This window comes from Chiroxiphia lanceolata, chromosome 11, assembly GCF_009829145.1.
Source record: "Chiroxiphia lanceolata isolate bChiLan1 chromosome 11, bChiLan1.pri, whole genome shotgun sequence".
Classification (NCBI taxonomy): Eukaryota; Metazoa; Chordata; class Aves; order Passeriformes; family Pipridae; genus Chiroxiphia; species Chiroxiphia lanceolata.
In genome coordinates, this window is record NC_045647.1 from 12,041,152 (window position 1) to 12,052,073 (window position 10,922).

Genomic DNA, 10,922 nt, shown 5'->3' on the forward strand with positions numbered 1-10,922 from the left:
AAGCCCTGAGCAACCAGGTCTGAACTACCTTTGCTTTCAGCAGAGGCTGGTGCTAGATGGTTTCCCAATATCTTTACTAATCTGAGTTGATTCTATGAATCACTCAGTGTTAGAGTGTGTGCAGCTGTAGTTGAAATCAGGTGTGTTCATCCAGAAATTTCTGTAGCTTAAAAGAGAGGCAGTAGAAGCTGTCAGTTTTTCTCCTGTGAGCTCTTCAGCTTTGGAGTTGGCCTCTGATTCTGCCAGAGAACAGCTGAAGTACAAGGATCTTCTGCAAACATCATGCTTCTTTTTAGGGCTGTTTGGAAGATGATTCCCTTGATGTGAAAATCCAACTGTGCACCTCCCAGGCTCTGAAAAAATACAGACTGCAAGTCCTTGGGAAAAGATGATATGGACCTAAGTAATAGGAGTGAATGTGTAAGAATGATGTGGAAGGCCAAAAGTGTGCTCTAGCACCATCCTTAGATAATGTTTTAATTGCTGCTTCTCTGTTGTAGGCTCCTACAGTATGATTTTTTTACCTAAAGACCAGTAGTTTTCAGGAACTGAAGGAATACAACAGATGACTTGCTGGAAAAGGTGTGAACAGAAGGTGCAGTGAAACTCTTCTAGAGGCATCATCTGTAGTCATTGTGGTCTGGTTCCAGGTTCCACCTGTGTGCAGTGCTGGGCAGTCCCAAACATCTGTGGTGCTGCCCTGGCTATGGTGGATTCTCTGTGCTGGGCCTGTGAAGATAGAACTGATCCAACATGCGTGACTGGGAGATTACTGATCATATGCAGAGATTTCAGTGTACTCACCTTACTGGAGGGACATGGCTGAGTGTCCCAGAGCCGTGTTTCCAGGATAGTACTCCCTTTCACCACAGGAGGGTACCTGCTCTCCCGCATTGCTCAGGGGACAGACCTCGTGGCAAAGACCTTCAAAGTTTGTGCTTTCTCCTACAGCAGGGAAAGAAGATGGCAAACCCAGTTCAGGGGCTGCTGATGTGAGAGGGGATCAGGCTTTGAGCCTGAAAGTCCTCAGTGACAACTATTTGAGCATGTAACAAGGCTTGGTAAGATCTCTGGTAGAGACTTACATGCACAGTTGACAGTTTTGTCTGTGAGAAGAAGTTTGTTTTTACTACGAGCTGCATTGTGCATGCTGTTCATCCCTAGCTGTCTCTCTGCCCTCCTGCTATCCTCAGCTCTTTTCAGAAACCTTAGATTTATCGCTCTTGGATCATCTGTCTTGTTCTGGCTTTTAAAAATAAAAGCTTTTCAAAGGGCCTTTGGAACAGGCTGTGTTATTTTTGGCTCAGGCTCTTAGTGACACTCATTGCAGAATTAAAACTTCTAATTAGAAAGCAAAAAAAAAAAAATGCAAGGGAAGGAAAACACATTGCTGCAAAATTAAGGTGGATATTTTAATTGCCCCAGAGGCATGGAATTGCAGTCCACTGCAGAGTTTGCTCTGCCCCAGAAGATCACTGTAGAAAATGATCACTGTTTCCCATAAGTAATCTAGAACCTTTTAATTTTAAAAGCTCAAACAAGCATCTCTGCCTAGATATTTGGATGCTGCCTGAGACTGATGCAAATGTCCTAATAAGAACCATTTAAAATTTACGTACATAATGTGGGGAAGATGACATACCAGGAGAAAGTAGTAGTTAAGGATGGCAAGGGTAAAAAATTGTAATAGTAATAAAACAATAGATAGAATGGGCTTAGAAGTGCAGATGACCTCTATGACCTTGGATTTTTTGAGTGATTAGTTTCTCCGATGCAAACTTCTTGAAAATTGCTTTGACATCATCTGCCATCAGGCTCTGCACCAAGGTATGTATCTGTAGAAATTCATGTGGGTTTGGGTGGGTGCTGCCTGCTGCTGCTCTCTTTCCTTTTCCATGTGTGCATGCTTGGCCCCGCTCAAACCCTCAGGTCTTTCCATGGTACTTTTCACCGGGGCAGGGGTGGTGTTTTTGTGCTTGTTGGTGTTTATGTGTACTCGTGTCTGCCAGAACCCCTGTGAAGTCCCAGTTGTGCTCTGTAAAACTGTTTTGAGGAGAGAGGAAAAAGAAAGAGAAAAGGAGATGATTGACAGTAGCCCTTTAGATTTCTGTTGTTAATGCACCAGTAATAAGATAAGGCTTATCTTTAAATGTTCATGGAATCGAGACTTAGATGGAAACAGGCTTTTGGGCTAATATATTTTTGATAGATAAAGCAGAATGAAATGAAAAGACCACAGGAACATACAGTATATGGAGAAAGACGTATTTTTCATTTAAATCTCTTTCCTCCCATGCTGTCTGTCTCTGAACATTTGGCATGTTTATATAAATGGTGTGTTTGTAAACACACACTTGGTGCATGTGTTTTGGGGGGGACCCCTAAAAGTGATGTGTTACTTAGCTAAGAGGCTGCTGAGTGAGATGAAATCTGCCAGTTGAGATGAAAAATCTCACCTTCCATCCCTCCACTTCCATTCAAGTCCAGCTCTTGCTGGGTGGGTAAATGTGAGCAGATAAGAGGTTGCAGTGTGGCATAGATTTTTGCCTCCCTCATCCTCCGATACGAAAAAGGAGTTGTGTGCCAGCCCCTTGGAGGAGTTTGGGCACCAAAGTTCTGTCAGTTGAGACGCACAGGGGGAGTTTGGGATGTCACAGTCATTAATGCATTTCAGCTCAAGCCCTTTGGATGGTCTGTTTTGCATATTTGCACATTTGGATGAAATTATCTTGCAACCGTGCGTAGTACAGTGTCTGGGAAGGCCATGACACACTCTCCTCGCAACGAAGAGCTGCAGCATCTGTGACTTGGATCACAGACCACTTGGTTGCTGTTTTTCAGTTGTGTGTTTGCATCACAATTGTTGAATTTTATCTACCTGGCTTCATCTCTCTCTTTTGTACCTCTTCAGTGAGGAGTCTTCTGTCCTTTCTTGTCTCTCCCTGCCCATGAACCCCTATGCTGCAGCCCCAGCCATCTGAGCCATGCAAATAGTTGTGACAGGGAAGTGGAGGGAGCAAGATGAAGATTTGTCATGCTGCAGTGATAATCTAGGGAAGAAAGCAAAGGGGAAACCTCTAATGCTGCAGAATAGCAATGTGGGAGAGCAAGAAACACAAATTTTTATGTGATTACACCAAATTTTGGTGTGGCTATGCCGAATTGGGCCTTTGATTTCTCTTGTAGTCAGATCTCTTCAGCTTGGTACAGGGTTTTGCTTGTTTTAAGGGGTTATAAAGTCAGGTCTGGAAAAGAGACTCATAGGGTAAAAACTTTGGTTCTTTTCAAAGCTGATGACAGAAGTCTGACTTAATGCCATTAGGACTGGCATCAAAGTCAGGCAAAAAAATTTTCAAGGAGTAATTTTACATGGAACAGACTACAAATGTAGAAGAGCACAAATTCCTCATGTATTTATAATTTCTCTTTTTCAGCCTTTCACCAGGTGGTAGGCTCTGGGCCCTGATTTCCTGAGCTTGCTTATCCCTCGTTGTGGTGTCCCTGCTCTTAACTGGGTGAGCACATCGGTGCTTGTGGGCGCCTATCACAGGTGCCAGTTATTTGCACCACTGTGAAATTTGCTTCCTTTGGACACTTTTCATGGGTTTTGGTTTATTAGAAACCAAATGCATTTTAGAATCCTGCATGTATGTTGGTTAGAACGTATCTGTGTAACTCACAGACCTCTATATTTAATTAATGTAGAACAACTGTCTTGAATCTAAGAAGCTATCTAGTTGCAATTAGTTCTTGTTTGCTAATTAATTACCAATGGATGATTAAAGACTTGTTTACTGAGGTTTAGCAGCTATCAAGACACACATCTAGTACTCAGGGGATTTACTATGCGGTAACTGAATTGTTGAATTAAATTCTTATTGGAGACCTTTAAACTGTGACTGAAGAAAGCTGCTGTGCTGATGGAGTTTCCTCTAACAGCTCATCCATGCCCTCCTGGTCCTGCTGCCATGGGTACTGTTGCTCTTAATGGGAGGGGAGATTAGGCAGATACTCCTGGCTCATTGGGGTGAGTAACTTGTTTCCTTCTGCAAATTAAAGGTAAGGAAAACCAGGATCTCAGGTCTTGGCTGTGTTGGCAGAGCAGCACTGCTCACATACACTCCCAAATACTGTCTGTCGTGTCTGACAGTCGTGTTTCATCTTTGTCTCTTTGTGGATGCTCATCACGTCTTAGTCCAAACAGACAGCCTTGAATGGAGCCTTGTTCTGTTGAGAGTTGTTTGCGAACTGGCTTTTGCTTCTGCATGCAGGCTTTTGGTTTTACTTCTTTTGACAATTTGCTGGGCGGTTTTGTCGAATTGTTTCAAGTCTGTGGGTTTGTTTCAGATTTAGTCTCTGTGTTTATGGTCTGTTTGGTCACCAAACCCTAAGCCTGCTCACCACTTGATAAATGAGAACAAGATTTATGGTGGCAATTAGTTACTTTTTTGGGTAACCAGCTTGAAGAGGCTTGAGAAAGTGGTGTGTTTGCTGCCTTCTCAAAGCCAAGCTCTTGAGGCTTCTGGAGGTGTGCAAACATCACTGCTCAAAGCTTTTGAGAGCCCTGCCCTGAACATTGTGGATAAAACAACAGAAGGGAAAGTTAAACACTGATACTCACACATTTGGGCTCTTGGGTTAACAGTAGAGAGTTACTTCCTATAGACTGGTATGAACAAAAGCTGTCCATGCAGGTATTGGGGAATAATAAGGGACAGAAACATGCTTTATGTGAGCAGGAATTCAGAGTTTGAATCCAAAGATGGTTGGTTTTAAAAGCTATCTCCAGGATCTTTCAGCCTCTCTGTCAAGGACTGCTCTTCATTTTGTTTTTTAGCCTGTAGGTCATGAAGGGAGGTAGAAGACCAGCAAGGGTGCTGGGAGTTTCCAGATGGAGACAAGCCTGGTAGGATTTCATGGAATGATTTTATCCATTCTTTCATTTTCTCTTGTGCTTTCCTTATTTATAAGCCTGAGGTTTGGATTGCTTTTCTCCAGACTCTCTCACTAAGCAGAGCTGGCAGGGGAAAAAAAAAATCAGAGAGAATGAGCAACTGTGGCAGAAAAGTGATTAAAAAGAATAATTAGCATTTGCCCCTGATAAATGAGCAAAGCCATTAATTAGACTGATTTACTCCTGGCTTTTTTTTTTCCTTCTCCCTTTCCTGTCTCTCTCTCTTTTTTTTTTTTTTTCCTCTTTATCAAATGGCAGCGCCGTGACTGCCCCTTTGGTACGTTTTCATCAGCTTTTCACCAGTTGTCAGAGCTAACACCCTCCTTTCCTGGAGCCCAAGCAGCCTCTTGTAGCTAATGGATATGGAATGCAGCCAGAGCTGATAGCTGCTAGATCTCCACTGGCTTACAGGTGTTTCCATCATTACTGGCGTATTATCTGCCACTGGCTCCCCTTCTTCCTCCTCCTCCTCTTCTCTTTTCTCTCTGTTTTCACCCTTCTTTGCAGTGTTCGAGAAGTAATTACAGTTTATGAAAAGAAAAAATGCTGGCAGATTTTTAAGAATTTTATTTTATGCAACACGATGTCCCGGTGATCAAATCAATTTCTTTTTTTGGCACGGTGACAAACAGCGATGCTGCTGTCTCCTGTTTGAATGTAATTACCAGGATGAAAGGGAGAATTTTAATTAAGACAATTTCCCCCCCACACCTTCTTCCCTCCTCCTTATTCAAATCATGAGCTGGAGGCTGTGTTTTTTTAGTGTGGGTTTTTTTTTTTTTTAATATATGCTTTTTTATTAAGAAATACTAGTAATCATCAGGCTATTGCATATTATGTCATGATTATGTCCCCCCCCTCCCCAGCTCCCACCCTGATGAGAGCTGGCTGAAGGCATGTGTGCAGAATGGGAAAATGATACGTACACAGTCTCAAATGGGGGGTTGGCACTTTACAAGCTAATATGAGCATAAAACTCCTTGTTTCAAGACTAAATGGTGCAAAGGGGATCACTGGCATGTATATGGTGCTTGGAGCCTTTTGTGATTTATTATTATATGCGTTCCTGTAATGCCCAGAGGCCAAATTCTTCATGTAGTTCAGGGCATTGGAAGCAGAGACAGGCCCAGATGGCTGCCTGGGAAGCCAAATGGCTCAGAAGCATTGCAACATCTGGATTTGACCTTCATTCTTCAGACCCATCTCTAATTTAAGGAAGCATTTGAGTTGTGTGCTGGGCAATGGGTAAGAAAGAGGTGATTCTAGGTAGAAAGAGAAAGAAAGTTGCTGGCAAAGGTCGGATGTGAAGTAAAATGGGAGAATATGCTGGTGTTTGTTGGAAGGAAGCTGAGGAGAAGTAAATGGCTCCTGGAGCTTGGAAAATAAGGGAATGAGGCTTTATCTGGAATATACCTTGAACTGTTAAGGTTCAGGCAAGTACAAATGGACATTTCTTGTGAACCTCCAGCATGGGAAGTGCATTGGCAAAGGGTTTTGCAAGTAAAGACCATCGGTTAGAGTTAAGGCTTTGTGGGGAGGATGTGAGGTGCTGAGCTAAAGATTTTGAAGGGCAGTCAACCAAATTCTCTAGTCATCCTGTCAGGATGAGTCTTGATTTTAACTCAGGGTGGTGCATACTGGGGATTATTTTAACTGGCTGTTGGCTTGGAGGAACATCTTACTCTGCAGTCCTGTCACCTCTGTGCTCCTGAGTCTCAGCACCATTTGTAAATTTATACAGAGGTTAAGTTCTCTGGGACTGTGCCACGATGCACAGGCAGAAGCATGGAGAGGAATTTTAGTTATTTTTTCATAGGGAGGGCGGGGGACACCTTCCCAGTCCTGCTGGGATTTGCCCATATCTGGATTCACCCCATACCAAGCATCACAAAACCCCTGTGGTCCCAGGCACGGGCAGGACATCCTCTGCAGCCTGGCCATGCAGGTCTGTTAGCAGTCCAGAGTGGTGGCTGGTGCGAGGTAATTCAAACTGCCCCTTCCCCCAGGGCAGGACACACACTTCCTCCAAAATATGCTTTTTAACCTGCAGCCTTAGGACCAGGACAATGCTGTTTCTTGGGACTGAAATTAGGTCTTCAAAGGGTTGGTGTTGGAAGGGGCTACAGAGAGGAAATTCGTTTCCCAGCTGTGTTTTTGAAGCATGTCTCATGTCAGCAGAAGGTAATTTAGACCAATCTGGGTGCTTGGTTTCCCAGAAAAACAGCAAGTTTATGTGCAAGTTCCTTGGCTGTGCAGTCTGTGGCAGGTATCCCAAGCAGGGCTGGTCCCCAGGCTCCCAGTGCTTCACCCTGCCTTCCTGGGGATCACTTCAGGCATGACTTGAAGATTGCTGGACAAATAGGAAAACCTGCAGAACAAGGTAGGCACCTGCCAAAGAATGAAGGGAGCAAGCTCTGTTTGGGTCTTTTCACTTGTTCAGGGACATTCAGAGCAGTTACAGCTTTGCCTCCCACCTTGCCTGTCGCGCCAGCTGCCATGGAGCAGTAGAGCTCAGGCATTTGGGCAGAGCTGGTTGAAACAGCTGAAAAAAGGAAACTGGTAGAACTTGAACTATGGCTGAATGGCTGCTCTTGTCCTCTGCAAAGAAATCATTCCTGCTTATAAAATCCATGTGCTTACACCTGTGCTTTAAGTCCAAAATGGAAAATTTTCCTCCTTTAATCATTCCTCTGTGAGTTGGGGGAAGGGTGAGCTGTGGTGGGGTGTGAGGACCAAGGACAAGAGGGTGTCAGACGGGTCCAGGTGAAGAACAAAACCAAGACAGAGAGGAGGGTGTATGTCACTGTGTTTTTGAAGGCCTTGGGCTCTGCTGGATCTATTGTAAACCTGACAGAGCCATTCACAATCTGGCTTCAAGCACCACAACGGCCAGTTGTGTTAGAAGAGTCGGTTTCTTTAGGATGCCAGCCCTCGAGGGTTTGGCAGAGCTTGGATGCACTGGGTTAATGAGCAAGGATCGGTATGCATGCCCCAACCACACACAAACAGATGCAGTAATCTGAATTATTCGTGTGCAACCCAGGGTCCCTGGCTTGCTCAATCCCAGAGTGGAAATTGCGCCTGAGGTTAACGCACTGCAAAGAATGTAGGGGAAATGTTTCGCATTTTAAACAAATAAAAATCAGTGCGTATTTTTTTAATGCTTGCTGACCAGCTCTTCACATCCTGTTAAGCTAAATATTTGCACGGTAGTAGTGCAGAGAGGGCTGAGCAAGGAACCCCTGTGTTTCGTTTGGGTGGCTGTATATTGCGATCAGCTGCTCTTTCCTCTTCTGTCTGTTTTTCTTAGCAGGGTCAGGACGAGTTTCACAGTCCGAATGGTTCACTGCAATTCTCTACAGGATATCCTCATTTTACTTTAATGGGGAGGAAATTAATGAAACATACAGGCCCTGGGGCTTCAAATACTATACATTAATATTATCCCAACGTATTGTGGTATGTGCACTCTCTCAGACTAAACTTTACACTGGACAGAGGAAGTTGTGATCAGATTCAGGTGCCTGTGAAATTTAAGTGGTAGGGAGGGAGAGGGGGGAAAAAAAATAGAGGAAAAGAGAAGCTTGAAGCTGTTTCCTTCCGTTTCAGCCCCTGATCAGTGTGAGAACAGGGATGTTCAAATGGGATCAGGTCAATACAAACCAAACAAACTATCCCAGCTCTTCGAACAGGAATATTTAGCTGTATTTGTGTATCTGGGAGATTCATTCTTTTGATTTGTTGCTTACCTTCTTTGGAGAGCGAATTCTTCCCATCTACCACTAGACCAATAGTGATCTAAGACAGTGGTGGTCTTTGCAGAAGATGGGCTGCAAGAGGATTGCAAATCTTCCCACCTCCCTTTCCTCTGAGTGAAAAACACCACAAAATGGGAGAGTAGGAATAAAATAAAATTAAGTTCAGCTTCAGTTTTCTTCAGTTGTTACAGGGAACAGTGAGAAGAGAGGCCTGAGCGTGCAGCTGTTACCCCTTGTGTGAGCCACCCTTACAAGCCAACAATTTCCATGCAGTGATGCATTCCAGCTTCAGCACAACCCAGGACCTTCAGCTGGAGGTGCCTTGCCCTGAAAGTGGACTTGTATATTATTAAGCCTCTCAAGACAAGCAAAAAGCTTTGGCCATGTACTGCAAACTGCACAGAGCCAGGGTGCTCAGCTGCCACCCCACTGTTGCTCTTAGCTGCTTAAATACAGCCTCTCCTGCAGCTGGAAGGGGTCATTAACACTGGGCTGTACCCGGCCCACTCCTCAAAGCTGCTGACAATGAATTCTGTTTCTCCTTCTGGGATTTTTGTTTTGTTTTCTTTCTCCTTATGCTGCAATTTCCTCATATTACAGCAACTGGCACTGTCTTTGCATCAAAAAGAGCAATCCTTCACAATTTTGGTGGAAGAATGTGGAGGAGGGGATCTTGTTTGGAGAAATTGACTGCATCAAGGAAAATGAGAATATAAAAGGTCATCACGGTTTTTGGGGTCTTGGGGGATAACAATGCATTTTTTCTTTTTCTTAGAAATGTACTAAAATACCGTAAATTTTATATGGGCTGAAGTAGAAAGCAACCCCCTCCCATTCCCAAACTCCACATCCCCAACTCTATCCATTTGATTTTAAATGTTGCTGAACCGCTTGCCTGGTGGAGAAAACCACAACTTGAATATTACCACATTTCGCAAACTGAAGGCTCTGCCTTGGGATATGGGGACAATTTATTAGTGGAAATATCTTTAATTAATTTGTGCACAAGTTCGTGTTTTTCTTTAATTCTTCTCCCCAGGCACTTGACCCACAGTAATGAAATCTGAGAGCCCTTTTCAGAAAATGACTTTCTCAGCATTTTTGTTCCTTTTAAAGTTAAGTGTATCGCATAATGACCATGAAATGTTATCCTCTATTAGGAACACACTTTTCACTGAGAGTCTTCAAATAGACTTTATTACCAGGAACTCTGTGGTAAGCTGCCATCCGCTGCCTTGCAGTCAGAGAGGCCTGGCTTTGAACTCTGCATGTGAGTGTCTTCGAGAACAAGTACTCTGCTCTGGCAGCTCGGTTGGGACTGGTTGTCACTGGAAGAAGGTGGGTCCATGGTTTGTTTCCAGTCTCAAGGACCAGGCTCAGGAGAGAACATACCTTTGGCATGAGTGGCCAAAAGCTGGACAATGGGCATCTGCAACCCAGCCTTGCTTGACTTGGAGAATGGATGTCACAAACCAACCAACACTGGTGTTTGGGAACCTCATGTATGACCCGATCCATAGGCAGGTCTAGGTGCCTCCAAATGGTGCAGTTGGAAATGCAGACATTTTTGTTAGGTCTGAGCAGGGCTCAGGGCCAGAATAGCTCTTGCTGGCCCAGTCCTTGCCAGTGTCATATTGGGGTGGTAATGTCTCAAGGGTTTCATCTTTTCCAGGCTGCCACCAGGGAAAGATTCCAAACCCGGGAAATCAGGACATGCCTCTGGAGTTTCTTTGGTATCTTAGATACACTTTAACTCTCACTGCAAAGGGTCTATGAGGGCGGAACGGTTTCCTTTTGCACAGGCATGGGCCAACAGTCCCTGTGGTTTGGCATGTGGGGATGTTAGCACTGACACAACAGACACTGGTGATTGAAGGGTTGTTTGGGAGTAATGCTGCTGAGGCAGAATGGGATTTTTCAGTTTTTTTGCAACAGAGAAAGATGGGAGGGGGGTGCTTAACAGCAACAGGCGATAAACGGTTCTGATTCATAACCCATCTGAAACATGTTATCTCCCCATCCCACCTCCTGCCCTTTAACTGCCACTCTCTAAGCCTGGCACCTTCTGATGCAACATTTAGAGTGCTGATTCAGAATGGACTTGAAGGACATGGTGTCGCTGTGGAATAGCTCAGCCTGGTGTTTCTTAGACAGTCTCATTCAAGTACTGACCGACGTGACCTGGAACATTTGCCAGGGAATTCTCCATG